The sequence below is a fragment of the Elephantulus edwardii genome, unplaced genomic scaffold (genome assembly GCF_000299155.1).
Source record: "Elephantulus edwardii isolate Elephantulus edwardi_28Jun2011 unplaced genomic scaffold, EleEdw1.0 scaffold00270, whole genome shotgun sequence".
Taxonomy (NCBI): Eukaryota; Metazoa; Chordata; class Mammalia; order Macroscelidea; family Macroscelididae; genus Elephantulus; species Elephantulus edwardii.
In genome coordinates this window covers 1,708,053-1,724,501 of record NW_006400020.1, presented here as the reverse complement: position 1 = coordinate 1,724,501, position 16,449 = coordinate 1,708,053, and positions in this window count along the sequence as shown.

The window sequence follows — 16,449 nt, the reverse complement described above, 5'->3', positions numbered from 1 at the left end:
ATAAGAAAATAAACAAAATTACTTTTAAAAAAAAGTATATGCCCATTATGTTCAGGAATGTAATAGGCTATAGTCTAGTTAAGGAACTAAGAAAACTCAACCTCATTGTCGCACAGTCAGAACAGACTTATAACTGCCCCTCCAGTAGGTTTTCAGAGGCTATAAATTAAACAGCAGCCACCCTTCTCCCATGAAACCACTCATGGTTTCAAACCACTGGAGTGAGGTCATCTCTAGGTTAGCATTGCAACTCCCTGTGTATTACCAACCACAGCTCCCTCCATTTAAGGAAGGAGAAGGAAACAGAAGCACTAACTCCATGTTAGTTACTTGCTGTTGTTGTTGTTGTTGTTGTTGTTGTTAAGTGTCATCGAGTCACAGGTGACTCATAGTGACCCTACGAAGGAGAGTCCTCGACGCTTGGGTGCCTCTCATCCTCTCTCCAGGTTCATAGGGTTTCCGCAGACAAGCTATTACGGAAGAGGATGCCACTCCTCCTTCCACGTTAGTTACTTACTAGACATTAATTAATTTCGTAACAGTCTTGAAGGACAGTTACACAGAAAAGTTTTACATAGAAAAGACAACTGAGGGAATTAAATAGTTGAAATGATTATTCTAAGATCACATGGGTAATGAGTGGCGTTCTTCTGATTTCAAATGTTATACAACACACTGAAACTTGAGAAGAGGAAGCATATGTGGGGTAGGTGGGCCAGGGAGATAAGGGAGATGGGGAAGAATGTAGAGGGTCGCACAGTAGTATAAAGCTAAAGATAAATCTAGAAAGGTTAGGTTGAGGCCAGACTGCTAAAAGACTTGAATTCCACACTAAGGAATGTGAACATCAATCTGTAGGCTATTAAGAGTCAACCTTTACTGTTTACAGTTAGTGAACCCATTCAAATATTTGAAAGCTAATTTCACAGATAATCATAAGTGCTTTGGAGACGAAAAAAGGAGCAGAAATGGAACATGTGTAGGGGATATTATTTCAGTTAGAGAAGGCTTTCTGAACAGAAGTGATTGAAGTAAGGAAGAACTAAGATAAACCTCATACTCATTATTGCCACTGAGTCAGCACAGACTCATAGCTCAGCCTACATCAGATTTTCAAAGGCTGTAAATCCACTGCAGAAGACGGCACCCATCTTTCTCATGAGGAGCCAAGGGCAGAAATCAAACCACCCTGGGGTTAGGAGCACAAGCCCACTCAGATGACTCGACCAGGCCTTCTCTAGTCAAAAAGAAAGCCATATGAATACCTGGGAAGAGTATTCAGTGTGAAGGGCCCTGCACATATCTGACACATTTATGTTTAAGAAACATGAGAAGGGCCAGCGTGGCTGGAAAATAAGTAATACAGGAAACAGAGGCAATGAAGATGAAACGGGAGTAGGCAAGAATCAAGTAACATAAGACATCGGATTTCATTCCTAAATAAAAGTTTTATTCTTAGTGTCATGAGAAAGACATGATTTAACTTATTAGAATACTCTATTGGAATAATAATTGACTTATATTTCTTTATGATTCCCCCTAAAATACCCATTCATAACTATTCCATTTTTAAAAAAGAGCTTTGTTTGGTACATGTATTCACAGAAAACCCATCCTGGTTTATAATTCTTAACTAAGTGCTAATAAACCAAATAAAACCAATCTGTTGCAGAATTTTGCCAGGTATATGGCCTGAGAATACAGCCTTCCTTGTTCTCCTTATACTCAGTTTTTCACAAGGCCTGTGATGGCATCTGCCCTTCCCCACGTTTGTGGTATGTCACAAGAGTGGAGAACGGACAATTCAAGTGCACATTAGGTGATATGAAATGTAGGTGCACAAACAGCTCAAAGAACAAAGAAGATAAAAGCCAAAGGATCTGGAGGAACAGAAAGAGGGAAGAGACAGCCCAGGTAGGCTGAGGGGGACACAGGAAACTGCAGATGTCTGCTGGGAGGGACGAGAAGCATGGCCACCTGAACAGAACTCAAGTCACCTAAAGCCTGGAAGAAAGATCACAAAAACAGTAATAACTATACTATTCTGACTGGATGGCAGAATTAGGGATGAATTTTTCTCACTTTTTTTTAAACCTATTTTCTTTACTATTGGCTACATTAAACAATTTTAAATGGAAATTTTTTTTTAAAGTTAGGCAATTTATTTTCTTGAGCAAGTGAAAAAGTCAAGATGATCATAAATATAGACACTAAAATTTAAATTTTTAAGAAACTGAAATTAGACCCTATTTAGAGATTTTCTTTTTAAAATGACATACACACCAAAAACAAAACAAAACAAAAACCATTTCTTTTAGGAAGTAAAATGAAGGTACAGTAAGCACCCAGTTAGAGGGAAAAAGACTGCATAATCTGAAAGAGCAAGCTTCTGAAGATTTTAGGATATTTTCTGGGCTTTTCGTAATATAAAATAAAACTTGTTACAGTTGGGACATGTTCTTGCAGGACTTTCAAGTATTCTACTATGACAGGGCGCAATCTTACCATTTTTCTCTCACTCACTATTAAGGGAAAAGTTTTTGCCTTCCTCCCCAGTTTTCCCCCTCACACTAGTTTCAGTGTTCAAAGTTTCACTGGGTGACAGAAGTTGAAGGGGCAAATAAAAAAATATCTTGGGGTAACCTGTGTCACTCAGTCTGTTCTCCCAAAGGAAGATGACTTGGGGTCTTGAACTAATCCCACAATGGTCCCATAGAATTAGCAGTGCCAAGTAGAGAGAGGAATAATAAAAAAAATTTTTTTTAAGTGTTAGATTTTTAGAGAAAAAAATCACAAAACAAATAAATATATACACACAAGTGCCGATGGAACAGGATAGGAGAGGGGTCAAATCTGTTGTTTACAGGGTCGCTACAAGTTGTACTTGACTTAAAGGCACCTAATAACAACAATATATACACAGAGCAATTACCCTAGACAGGAAAGTATTAAATAAGTACTCTTCCTTCAACAGACATTTTCAGTACTTTAGACTTTAAGAGAATTCACATTTAATGATCTGTTCCCTTTAAAAATGACTTTTGACTTTTTTAGTCACAAAAGGACAAATACCATATAATCTCACTTACATATAGAAAAAGAAAATGTAAAGAAATCAGTTATTTGCAAATTGGTGAGCAGGGGAATTTTTACTTACAGGACACTGAATGTTAATGGTGCTAGAATAATTTGGAAAGGATAGTGCTAATAGTTGAACAGGAAGGGCATAAGTATAAATGAATAAATTGTTGAATTGGCAAATGGTGTGCTGTATATATTTTCACCACAAAAAAAGTAATTAAGTAAATAAAATCGCTTGTGACTTTTTATATTCTAAATGAACTCTGATAAAAACTTTCATGAAAAGGTTTCATGTTTTCTTAACATTTTTTTCTTTTCCAATCTTCTTTCAACCTCCATTCTGGGTTAACTTCATCTTTATACAGCTTATAAGTCTTTTTTATGGATAGCTTTCATTTTCCCCAAGGCCCTTAATATTTATTTCATCATTGTTATGTGTCATCAGTCTCCTAATGACTCACAGCAACCCTGTGTACACTTAGCTCTGAATTCTGCCCTAGCCTGAGCCAGTCTCACTGACTCCAGCACATCTACCCCCATTACCCCAGTAAGTTCTTGTAATTCAAGACTGAAAATCTACTTTTTACATCCACCTAAAAACCACCAACAATAATTTATATAAAACTCTATCTACTGTAATACAAATCTATGTTAATATCTCTCCAAGAAGATGGTCATAATTGACAACAGTCAAGAAACTGCTCCTTATCTCTTGTGGTATTTTATCCTTACCAATTCTGTCCAAAAATCTATTATGATGCCAAGTTCAAGTCTAACAAATTCTGTGCAGAAAGCTTTTAGTTGTTAGAAAAATACCTGCTTTTTCCAATAATCTCCAAATAGGATTCAAGCCCAAATAAGAACTTTGTTAAAAAAAAAAAAGCAAAACCAACTTTATCTAATTGCTTTAACATGAAAAAATATTGTCCTTAATAAATTTGTCTCACAAGATAATCTGGTACCTGAAATACTTTGCTCTGATAATATATTTAATAGAACATGATAATACACTCACTGAAAGGCTTAGGAATTCATTAAAGTAGTCCACAAGAAAATCATCTGTTGCCAAGGAATCTTCCTGTAAATACATAAAACAGAATATTATGCTTATGCTAGTATGTTTTAAAACATGCTTATATTATTCTGCTACGAATTATAATGTAGCTCCTCAAATTTTTTAGCCAACAATGAAAACTCAGGAAGGAAGAATTAAGAAAGTAAAATTGTGCATGCTCTGAAAATGCCATGCTACTAAGGTAAACAACAGAACACTGGGGAAAATAATGGCACATTTAAAAGACAAATTAAAATAAATAATCAAAGGATTAATATAAAATAATACCACACAGGGTAAATTTCCCACAGATGTATTAAAAAAAACATATTTCATAAAGAAGTACAAGTAGCTTTGAGGTTAAAATGGAACTGAGAACACAAATCTCTTAAACAGCCCAATGAAAATAATAAGGAAATTATCCACTCTCTCATTCTCCTCCCCCTCCTCCTGAGATATAATTTAATAATCTGGGTCCTGCTTAAATTGTGCATGAAGAAACTCTGGAAATGCCTATGTTCTAAGAATACAGATTGTATACATTTTTTCCACGGCTACCTCATCCACCACCACAGCCATTTTTAAAATTGGCAAAATTGAAAAGGCACTGCCAAGAACAAAATATCTCTTCCAAATCATAAAACACCTTATTTTGTTAGTAATTGTTTCCATTGTGTCAAAAGTATATTATGGCATACTCTGTTGTATAGTACATATGTTTATTTTGTTATTCATAATTATATTTCAATTTTACAAATCACACACATGAAGGCTGACAACATTACACAAAGCTATTATTTCCATATGGTTCGTTATTTTCTTCTTATACTGGCCAATTTTTTAAAATGTTGTTGAAGTACATAGTGTTATAAAGAGGGTACAATAGTACATTAACACCTACTTTGGGGAAATAGATGTTCAGGATAATTTAAGTAATTGCTGTGTCAGAATAGAGTTATAAACCATTTACAAGGATTGAGAGAATGGAATTTACTAAATACCTCAACTTATTAAAACAACAGTAACTAAATGTTTACTAGAACAGTGACTGCAAGAATGGGTTTAAGTTCAATAGAGATAGTGAGGATGGCAAAGCACTGGGCTGAGTTTTGTTATTTGTACACAGGGTCACTATGACTCAGAGAGGTGTCTTAGTAATAATAGATTCTCAAACATAAGTCTAACAAAACAAAAGGAAAGATAAAAAATTGTAAGGGAGACTATCATGCTACTGATGTCATTTTACTTTATAAAGTTATTTTCATTTTCAGGACTTTATTTGGTAGACTTAGTTAATTCTTATGAGAAATCAGCTAAATTCAATAAATATTTTAGTGTCTCCTTCATTAGAGTGTATTGTGTTACAGTGAGAGTGACAAAATTTTGTAGTATTAGGCCACAAGATGAAAAATCCATTGATGTTTATAGTCAAGTATATTATGCATTAATAATAGTAGTAGAATATAGCCTCTTATCAGCTTATCAGTTAAAAAACATGTATTTTTTAAAATTTTTCAGCCATAACACAGAATGTGCATTTCATATAGTAATAAAGATCTAAAACATAGATAGATACATAGATCTATGTAGAATGTTATCCGTCACATTGTCAAAAATTTCTAGATAACCCTGGCATTCACATATTTTATTTCCAGATGCCTTACGCACTTTAAAGATGTTACCTCAGCAGTTTTTAAACTGTGTTGAAGTAAGTATCTATTTTGTTTGTTTTGCTTTCCTACCCCACTTCAGACAGATAACTTTTGTAAAATATTAAAAAGTAACTACAAAATTAAATAAAAAGTATACAAAATACAAGCCAAATTTATTATTATATTCCATAAACAGACATACTGTCAAATTAGTACAAAATTTCCAAATATTCCTCTCCCTCTGAACTCACCTTATTGACTGATAAACAGTTCTCAAACCAGCCCCAGTCCACAGACACCTGTCCCCACATTGTTTAGGGAGCACTGCTCTAACTCCTTGATGAGGAGCAAGCTTTGACTCGCTGTAGGTCCCCCTGAAACCCAACCACACTGAGAGGGCATTTGCAAGTCTGCACTTAAAGACAATGACAGACTCCTAAAATATTATTTAAAAATACAGAAAAAAAATTAAAAAATAAAAATACAGAAAAAATATGTATTTCTCTCTGAAATGATATCATCATTTCTACCAGTATTAAACGTCTGTGATTCTACAAAGATCAAGGGTGCTTTGTAATGGGGTAGTCTCCAAACACCATCTGTTCAATCCTTGTCTCACAAGCGTGGGAAGTGAAGTTGAGAGTTAGGAGTCTAAATAAACGAGCATGTTTCCCCTCAGCAATTTCTGTTCAATGTGTTTATACATAGCTTATAATATTACTAAGAAAATACTTGAGTATTATGGTTAGCACAGGAATCCAGAATTAAGGTTGCATAGAGAAGCGTACTGGGGTGGGGGGGGTGGGGGGAAGGGATGTGGGAATTGTATACTAATGAAGGAATATTTTTTTTTCTTTTTTTCTTCAGAGGGGGGAGCGAGTTGGTGGGGAGGGGTGGGCAGGGAGAAAAGTGCGGCAATGAATGAATGGAAATCCAAAACCTCTGTAAATGTCTATTAAAATTAATAATAAAAAAAAGAAAATACTATCTTGTGAGTTAATGAATACCTGAGAAACTGGTGCTTTCCAAACCTCTTAATGTAAAAGGAAAAAAAGGGAGGGGGGAGATAAAAGCCTTGATCGGAAGCTGCATTAGAATGTACTGTGTCTCTATACTTGGCTTTAGTCTCTTCCAAATAACCAGTAAACAGGTAATGGGTAAGAACACAATCAAGAAGAAAATTGACTTACAATCAGTTCCATTACATCACTCAGTGAACCTGACTGCAAAATTTGCAACACAAATTCTGGTGAATGACGCAATGGAAGGTAGGAGCACTTCTTTATAAATGAATACACTCTTGAAACCTGTTTTCTCCTGTGTTACAGGTGTGCCATCTGTGAAAGTGAAGTCAGCTTTTCCATTTTTAGTTCAAACTTCTCAAATTTCTTACTAGAAGAGGCTAAGCAAAATAGTTTCTGTGTGCTTATTAATTATGTTAAAGTAGACTTTTTTGCTTAAAAAAAGGTATTATTTTGCTGTGCCATTTAGTCAGATGCACTACAACTGATTCCTAACTCTAAAAGATGTGGCATATATAAGGAAGCCCTTATAAGCAAGGAAAAAAGCACACTGAAGCCACAGTGCAAAAAAGAAAATTACAACTGTTTGCCCTCAAAGGAAAGAAACATTGTAGCTGGTACAGTGACTAAGAAGAGATTCAGAAAATAGCACTTGAAAGAACTTAAAACTCTTTATCTACAAATACACATGAGAAGCAATAATTCAGAGAGATAAATAAATGTAAGAACAAAGGAGAAGTGGAAAACTCGGTCACAGTTAACGACAGAAATTAAGAATCCAACTTTTCAACTCCCATTCAAGCAGTTCACACATTAAATCTAATAAAACCTTCTAACTCACAGCAACCCTATGTACAACAGCTCTGAACCTTGCTCTATCCTGAGCCAATTTCATCATCTCTGAGACACCTATCCTCATCACTCGTCACTGAGTCAATGTATTTCATCCAAGGTCTTCCTCTCTTGTGCTGTCCCTCCACCCTTCCACGCATGATGTCTCTCTGCAAAGACTGGTCCCTCCTGGCAACATGCCCAAAGTATGTCAGGCAGAGCTTCAGAATCCTTGCGATCAAGGAGCAACCTGGTTTCACCCTCTCCAGGATGGACCTGTTTGTTTTCTTAGCAGTCCATGGTATACCCAAGACTCTTAAGCACCACAACTCAAACGTATTGACTCTTCTTCTGTCATCCTGAGTCATTATCCAGCTCTCTGGCACATAGTAAGTAATCATGAAGACCATGGCCTGGATCAGGTGTGTCTTAGTCTCTAGACTGACATCTTGCTCTTCAGTACTCTGGAGGGGTCCCTGACAGTAGAGTTCCTTATTGAAATTCATTTTATTTCCTGACTTCTGGTGTCAGGAGTATTGATTGTGGAGCCAAACAAGCTGAAAATGTTAACAACCTCAATCTCCTCTCCATCTATCATGGAGCTGCCAATTGGCCCAGTGGTGAGAATCTTTGTCTTCTTGATGTTGAGATTTAATGCATTTTGAAGACTGCAGTCCTTGTCCTTCTGCAACAAATGCCTCAGGTCCTCCTCAATTTCTGCAAGCAAGATGTGTCATCTGCATATTGCAGGCTGTTGAGTCGTCTACCTCTGATCCGAATGCCACATCTCTCCTCATAAACCCCAACACCTTGAATGATCTGTTCCACATAAAGACTGAAAACATGTGGAGACAGGTCATATCCCTCATATATACCTTTTCTGATTTTGAACCATTCAGTGTTTCTTTGCTCTGTTCTGAGGACTGCTTTCTGGTCTGAGCATAGGATTCACATGAGCACAATCAAGTGTTCTGGGATTTCCATTCTCCTCAAGGTTAGTCACAGTTTGTTGTGATTCACATAGTCACATGACTTTGCATAGTAAATGAAACATAGACAGACATTCCTTTGGTACTTTTTGCTTTCAGCCAAGATCCATCTGATATTCGCAATAATGTCTCTATTGCCACTGCCTCTTCTAAACCCGGCTTGTGTTTCTGGTAGGTCTCTGTGATAGAGTGCTGGTGAAGTAAAAAAATATTGACTAAAGAAGAAAATATCAGAAAAAGAGAACACACAGTGTATCAAGTTCCACAAAGAGGCTTGCATAGATAGATAAAGGGTATTTGGAAATTTAAGAGCTGAAATCTCATTTATTAGATTTCCACTGGTTCACAAAGTTATATATCTTTTTATTACTAATGTCTATAATTGTTTTTGGTCAAACATTCTTCTAAGTGGTATAACACTGGTATGTTCATGTGCCCTAAAGACGTAACTCATGGTTGTTGTGATGCTGAACACTGTGACACTGATGTGTCAAATGTGACAATGGTTACCCATGATGGACAGTGTTTGGTGGAGTTCCTTAATTAAAACAAGTTTGGAGGCGGGAGTGGCATCCACTTCCAAAACAGCTTGCATCTGGATACCCTATGAACCTGGAGAAAGGATGAAAGTTATACAAGTGTTCAGGTCTTTCATTCATTGAGTCACTATGAGTTGTCTACAACTTGATGGTACTTAACAACAACAACAACGTCTATGAAGGAAAGAGAACATAAGAATGACTCACACAAGAATTATTATCACACTCACAAGCAGCACTTACACAGCAGCAGTTTTGTGTTGGGTTCCTGTCTTCCTTTTCCATAGCTTTTTAAAGTACAAAGAATAAGGACAGTATTTTGAGGACTAAGATGTGTCTGACCTAAGTCACAATATTTTCAATTACACATGCAAAAACTGTTTAATAAATGCGTAAGACTGGAAAAATTTATGCATTTGAATCAAGGTGCTGGTGAAGAATAAAAATATTGAATATACTATGGATTTCCAAAAGAGTAAAGAAATCTGTCTTGGAAAAAGTGCAACTAGAATGTTCCTTACAAATGAAGATGGCAAGACTTCACCTCATATACTTTGGTCAGTCCCTAGGGAAGGACATCATGATGATAACATCTCACCTCACCACCCTCAAGTTGGAACTCACTCCCAGGTAAGCCTCTAGAGGATTTCTGAGGCTGTAGATTGCACAGGAAGAGTCTATCTTTCTCCCATAAAGCCGCTGGTGCTAAAATAACTCACTCATTCACTGCTGTCAAGACAAAACTGACTCACAGCTGACACTCCAGGAGGATTTTGGGGAGGCTGTATATTCCAGGAAGGAGATTGCCTGTTTTTCTCCTGCAGAGCTGATGGGGGATTTAAAGCTGCAGAGAGGCCCTGCCTTTTTGTTCCCGGATGATAAAGTATAGATGGAGAGGGGTGATAAGGAAGACCCTCAAGGAAATGGACAGATATGGTGGCTAACAGAATGGGTCCAAGCAAGGCAGTGACAGTGAAGGAGGCTCAGAACAAAGAAGTGTTTCTGCTGCATAACATCACTACGAATTGTACCCAGCTCGATGGTACCCAACACCAATATGTTGTTGTTCTTGTTTATAGGGTCACTAGGACATGGTCTTCTCAATTACTTGTTATGTTTCAGAGATCTGGACAATGACTAAGGATGACAGAAGAAGAATAGATGCCTTCAAGTTGTGGTGCTGGAGAAAAGTCTTGAACATATTATGGACCACCAAGAAAACAAATAGGTCTATCTTGGAGGAGGTAAAACCAACTCTCTCTTTGGAGGTTAGAATTCTGGAGCTCTGTCTCACTTATTTTGGGCACATGGCCAGAAGAGATCAGTCCTTGGAGAAGGACATCATGCTGGGATGGGTGGACAGACAGCTCAAGAGAGGGAGACCTTGGATGAGGTGGATTGAGACAGTAACTGGGGCGATGTGTGTGTGTGTGTGTGTGTGTGTGTGTGTGTCAGGATTAGTGAGACTGGCTAAGGACTGGGAAGGGTTCAGAGCTGCTGTACATAGGGTCACTATACATCACAAGTGATGCATATAAAAATAACAATGTGCTATGACAGCTTTAGAAGCAGGAGTGACAGCCACTTCCTAAATAACTTCCCTCCAGAAACTCTATGAACTTTGATAAATGTTGATAGTTGTAGAGGGGCTTCAAACCTTTTGTTCATAGGGTCACTATGAGTTGTTCTCAACTCAAAGACAACAACAATAACAATAACATGACTCATATTCGACAGTGCTTAACAGCAACAACAATAGTGCAAAACACAGCAATCAACATAAACTTACTGAAGCATTATTTACAACAGTAAAGAGCTGGAAAGAACCCAAGGGTTCTCCATCAATGGACAAAGAGCTAAAGCAACTGTGGCATGCTCACACAATGGAGTATAATGCATCACTAAAAAATAATCAAGAAGTTGTGAAATATTGCACAACATGTAGGGACCCAGAAAGAAAAAAAAACCTTGCTGAAGGACATAAATTAGTCACAAAAGGACATCATGATATAAGAACCACTAACTACAAAACTAATGAATGGTTTAGACAGATTGTGTCTAAGCAGAGAATGTAGAGTGCGAGTCCTTTGGGAGCAAAGATTCCTGCATTACACAGACCAGGGCCTACAAGAGTAGCAGCCACCAAAGCAGAGAACCACAGACCTGACTTGAGACGGACCTGACTTTGGGACTGCTACCGACAGAACCAGAGCTAGAAGCCTTAACCCAAGCGGGCTGGAGGGCTTTTTGGGGGGGTGTGGGGAAATGTCATAATCGGCAGGACTAAGAACTTTGTAAAACTGGCCCAAAGCTGCTAAGCTTGAGGCTGAGATGCTTACCATCACATTTTGGAAGCTGTCCTAACTGAGCAAGTATATCCTACTGCCAACCTGAATTACAGCCTTTTTGACTTGGTGTCTCTCTGGAGACTAAGGTGCGCCTGATACAGGCCATGGTCTTTGCAATGACTAGGGAGGACAGAAGGAGAGTTGATGCCTTTGAGCTGTGGTGCTGGAGAAGAGTACTGAATGTACCATGGACTGCCAGGAAAACAAACAGATTCATCTTGGAGAGGATTAAACTAAGCTATTCCTTGGAGGCAAGGATTCTGGGGCTTCGTCTGACATACTTTGGACATGTTGCCAGGAGGGATGGGTCCTTGGAGAGGGATATCATGCTTGGGAGGGTGGAGGGACGGTGCAGGAGGGGAAGACCCTCTATGAGATGGATTGATTCCATGACTGGGGTAATCAGGATGGGTGTGTCAGAGGCAGTACAGTTGGCGCAAGATAGAGCAGGGTTTAGGGCTGTTATGCAAAGGGTGGCTACGAGTCGCAAACAACTCGATGGCACATAACAACAACAACAATACATACCATTGAGCGCTGTGAAGGCCTAGTGGTAAGAAGCTGCACTGCAATCCCAAAGCATGCAGTTCAAATCTACCAGCTCCGGCACTGGAAAAGGATGGGCAATCTCCTCCATGCTATTTACTGCCTCTGAAAACCTGCTGCATAGTCAGCTATGGAGCAGTTCCAACTTAATTGCAATCAATAAACACCATAATTGGGGGTGGGGGGAAGAGTTCACAGGAAGGACAATGGAGGGGGAAGAAAGTAAATGTTGATAAATAGATAGATTGAATGAAGGAGGTAAAGAACATCTCTTGGGTGAGAACATGCAAATGAGGTGTGTTGACTCCTAATGAGGGGTCTGGTCAATTTTGTTATCCTGCCAAGCTTAAAATAAGCAGATTCAGAGCACAAAGAGGAATTTTGCTATGATCAAGAAAGAAGTGGAAAGTGCAGCATGTCCTTTGAGGCCAGGAATGCCTGTGCTAGAGCAGAGCAGTAGTACCAGTAAGAGAGATGGTGAAGAACCAGACACCAGCGTAAGACAAAGCTGATTGGCAACTGCCGCCCCATGGACCCAGAGCTGAAGGCAGGAGAGACGTAATAATTGACAGGGCTAAAAGAGTTTTGTAACACCAGCCCAAAGCCCTGAGACTAAAGGTCAGACAGCCTGTAAGCAGGCCTGAGACACTGTTCTGAGTAACTGTATCCTGTTTCCTGTCAGAACTGTAACCTGTTACTCTTCTAGTTAAAGTCTCATAACTGAGCACTGTCTGTGAGTTCTATGTGCCCACTGCTGGTGAAGGACAGCTGGCATTAGAATCAATACAAACAGGTGTGGGAGTGTGGGAGCATGCCTGATTTCATAGGAACCAGCTCTGTGCTACTAATGTGGATGGGGACTCTTGTTCCTTGTAGAAAAGATGAAGGTTAGACACTGCTGTCCTTATACTCAGCCACACTGTTTCTACAGGGATAAAAAAAAAATAATACGACCTCTGCGATCCATCTCAGTTTTAAAATAGCCAACACTTCTGTCCATAGTTCTGTCTCCTCCAGAAGGAGAAGAGATGGAAAGCAAGAGTGGTGCCTACCTTTATTCTTCCCTGCCCTCCATCACCTCATTATCAAGCCAACTAGAATGCTTTGGGTGTCTAAGGTTATCTTTCCTAGTCAAGGATTAACTGTTTATCTTTGTGCTTAAGTATTTACTGTATTAAGGAGAGAGAATTAGGAAGGGATACAAGCCCCATCCTTTTACATAAGTTCATGGGACCTCAGTGCTAGCTCTTTATCTTCAGACACCTGCCTTCAACAGATGGTCTACAATGCTCACCAGTCTCTGCAAAACTGGCCTGCATGCCTACTGTCCCATGAGTCACTCCTCTGATGGGTCTTGAGTATCTGGGAGACTTTCCAGTGAACCACTGAATCCAAGGGGCACAGGGGAGCTAGAGAAATGAACAAAGGAAGAGCTGTTGACGTCAGAAACCATGGACTTATACAGCAAGACAAGCATCTAGGACAATGCTGACTTAACACTTCTTATATCTGGTCTACTATTAATCTTAGTGGAACTAATTCTGAACACAAATGACACCCTGAGTATGCTCTCACAGTTGATCTAAACAATTTATGGAAACCCTACCCCAGCAAGATGGACTGACACTATGGCTTCAGTAATGGGCTCTAGAGCGTGAGGTGAGGATGGGGCAGGTCTCAGGCTGGCTGTTCACAGGGTTGCTATGAGTCATACTCAACTTGACAGAGTCTAGTATGTAAATCTTTAATACTATTTTCTATCTAAATATTGATAACATATTTAAAAGCCATTCACTTTAAATATTTTTTTAATGTGTACCTAACACACAACCAAATCCCAGTATATCATAAACAACGATCTAAACTCTAGTCTTCTTACAATGATGTATTTCTATTTTGGCTTATGTGTGTGTCCACAGTATGTGTACAGTGTGTGTATGTGTATATAGTGTCTATGTATGGTGTGTATATGTTCTGTATACTCTACAGCAATGAGAGAGGCTGAGATTAAGTGGTACAGGAAAGCGTTCAATTTATCTATATTGTTTGAGTTACTAAAAGAGCACATTCAAGGGAGCTCTGGTGGCCTAGTGGCAAGAAGCTGCACTGCAATCCCAGAGGTACGTGATTCGAATCCACCAAATGCAATCTCTTATACTAGTCAGATCAGATTTGATGGTACTAACACACAAAAATAATAAAAGTAAAAAATATCATATTCATATTTTGCTACATAATTAAAAATAAATTTATCCCTGAAAGGGAAATAATGTGAGAACTAAATATATAAATTTTCTAAGTGTTTTTTCCTCTAAGATTTACCAAATCAAAATAAAAAAAATATCTATGGGGGAGACTGCCCATCTTTCTTCCAAGGAGTGAGTGGTTCTTGGATTAAAACTACCCACCTTCTAGCTAGCAACCCAACATATTGCATACTATGTCACCAATAATTCTGATTTTGTGTAAAAGAATTATCAAAGACAATAGAGGCAGTAATGTAGAATATTCCCGAACAGGTGCTTAAAATGCATGAAAAATTTATCACATGAAGTTGTGACCAAAAAAATTTAAAAAGCTGGAAATAAATTATACTTTTCCAAGTCTTGGTAGCAGTCTCAGTCCTAACCAATCATCTCTGGCCTAAAGGATTTGCTGCCCCCTCTGCTTCTTTGTTAGTTTGTCTTATTTTCATAAAAAGCACTTTATTGTGATTTTAATGAAAGTTTAAAAAAGAGTGGCTTTTCACTCATTCATTGATACACATTTTTCTCCCTCCCCCTCCCTTTCCCACACAATTCACTTTGAAATGCACATCTTGTTCCAGAGTGTTAACTAACATATATATACATACACAATGCCTAATGAAGGTATCATCTTTTCTGTTTGTTCATTGATGGGCACATGGGCTGCTTCCATCTCTTTGCTATTGTGAATAATGCTACAATAAACAATGGTGTGTGCACATCAGTTTGTGTCACAGCTCTGGTTTGTTTAGGGTATATTTTGGTAGTGGGATAGATGGGTCAAACTGGTGTCTATTTCCAACTTTTTGAGGAAATGTCAGACTGTCTTCCATAGTAGTTGCACCATTTTATATTCCCACCAGCAGTCTATGAGAGTTTCAGTCTCTCCAGATCCTTGCAAGTGTTTGCTATTGTTGCTGGAGTGAGATGATATCACTTTGCTATCTTGATTTACATTTCTCTACTATCTAGGGATTTTGGACTTTCTTCATGCGTTTGTTGGCAATCTCACTTTCTTCTTCAGTGAAGTGTCTATTCTTACCTTGTGTCTATTTTGTGATGGGGTTGTTTGTCTTTTTTCTTGTTGAGATACTGGAGTATTCTATAGATTTTATGTAAGTCCTTTATCAGATATGTCATTGACAAAATTTTTCTTTCCCCTGTGGGCTTCCTTTTCACCCTGAGATAAAAGTTTTTTGATGTGCATCAGTATTTGATTTCAGGTATTTTTCTCTTCTCCTAGTCTATTCATGTCATAGGTAAGGGTTAGAGTTTCTAGTTTTTCTCTGATGAACTTTATAGTCTTTGGTTTTATTCCTAGGTCTCTGATTCACCTTGAGTTGTTTTGTTGTGGGGTTGTGTTGTGTTTTTTTTATATGATGTGAGGTGTGGGTCTCACTTCAGTTTTCTGGAGATAATTGTCCAGTTTTGCCAGCACCATTTGTTAAATAGGCTGCCATTTCCGCACTTAATTTCTTTTGTTTCCCTGTCAAAGATCAGTTGACCAGAGGTAGATGGCTTGATTTCTGGGTTCTTGATTCTATTCCATTTATCTATGTGTCTGTCATTGTACCAGTACCATTCTGGGCTGATTACATGGCTGTGTGGCTTTGAGATCAGAGCAGAACACCTGAACAGACTCAACAACAACAAAAAACTTAGTAAGTCATAAAAACCCAAAACTCCCAACAACAACAAAAAAGCCCTGGTCCAGATAGTTTTGCCAGCTGATTTTACCAAAAATTCAAAGAACTGTCACCAATTCTACATAAAGTATTTCCAAAAACTATAAAAAACTGAATACTCCCAAACTCATTCTATGAAGCAAACATAACCCTAATACCAAGGTCCAGTAAAGACACCACCAAAATAGAAAACTCTAGGCCAAAATCTGGTATGAACATAGATGCAAAAATCCTTAATAAAATCCTAGCCAACAGAATCCAATAGCATATCAAATGACCAAGTGGAATTCATAACAGATTATTCAACATAAGAAAAATGTTATCCATCACATCAATAAAACAAAAGGTAAGATCCACAATGCAAAGAGTTGTTGTTGTTGTTGTTATGTGCCGTCGAGTCGCCTGCGACTCATAGCGACCCTATGTACAACAGCCCTAAACTCCGCTCTGTCCTGT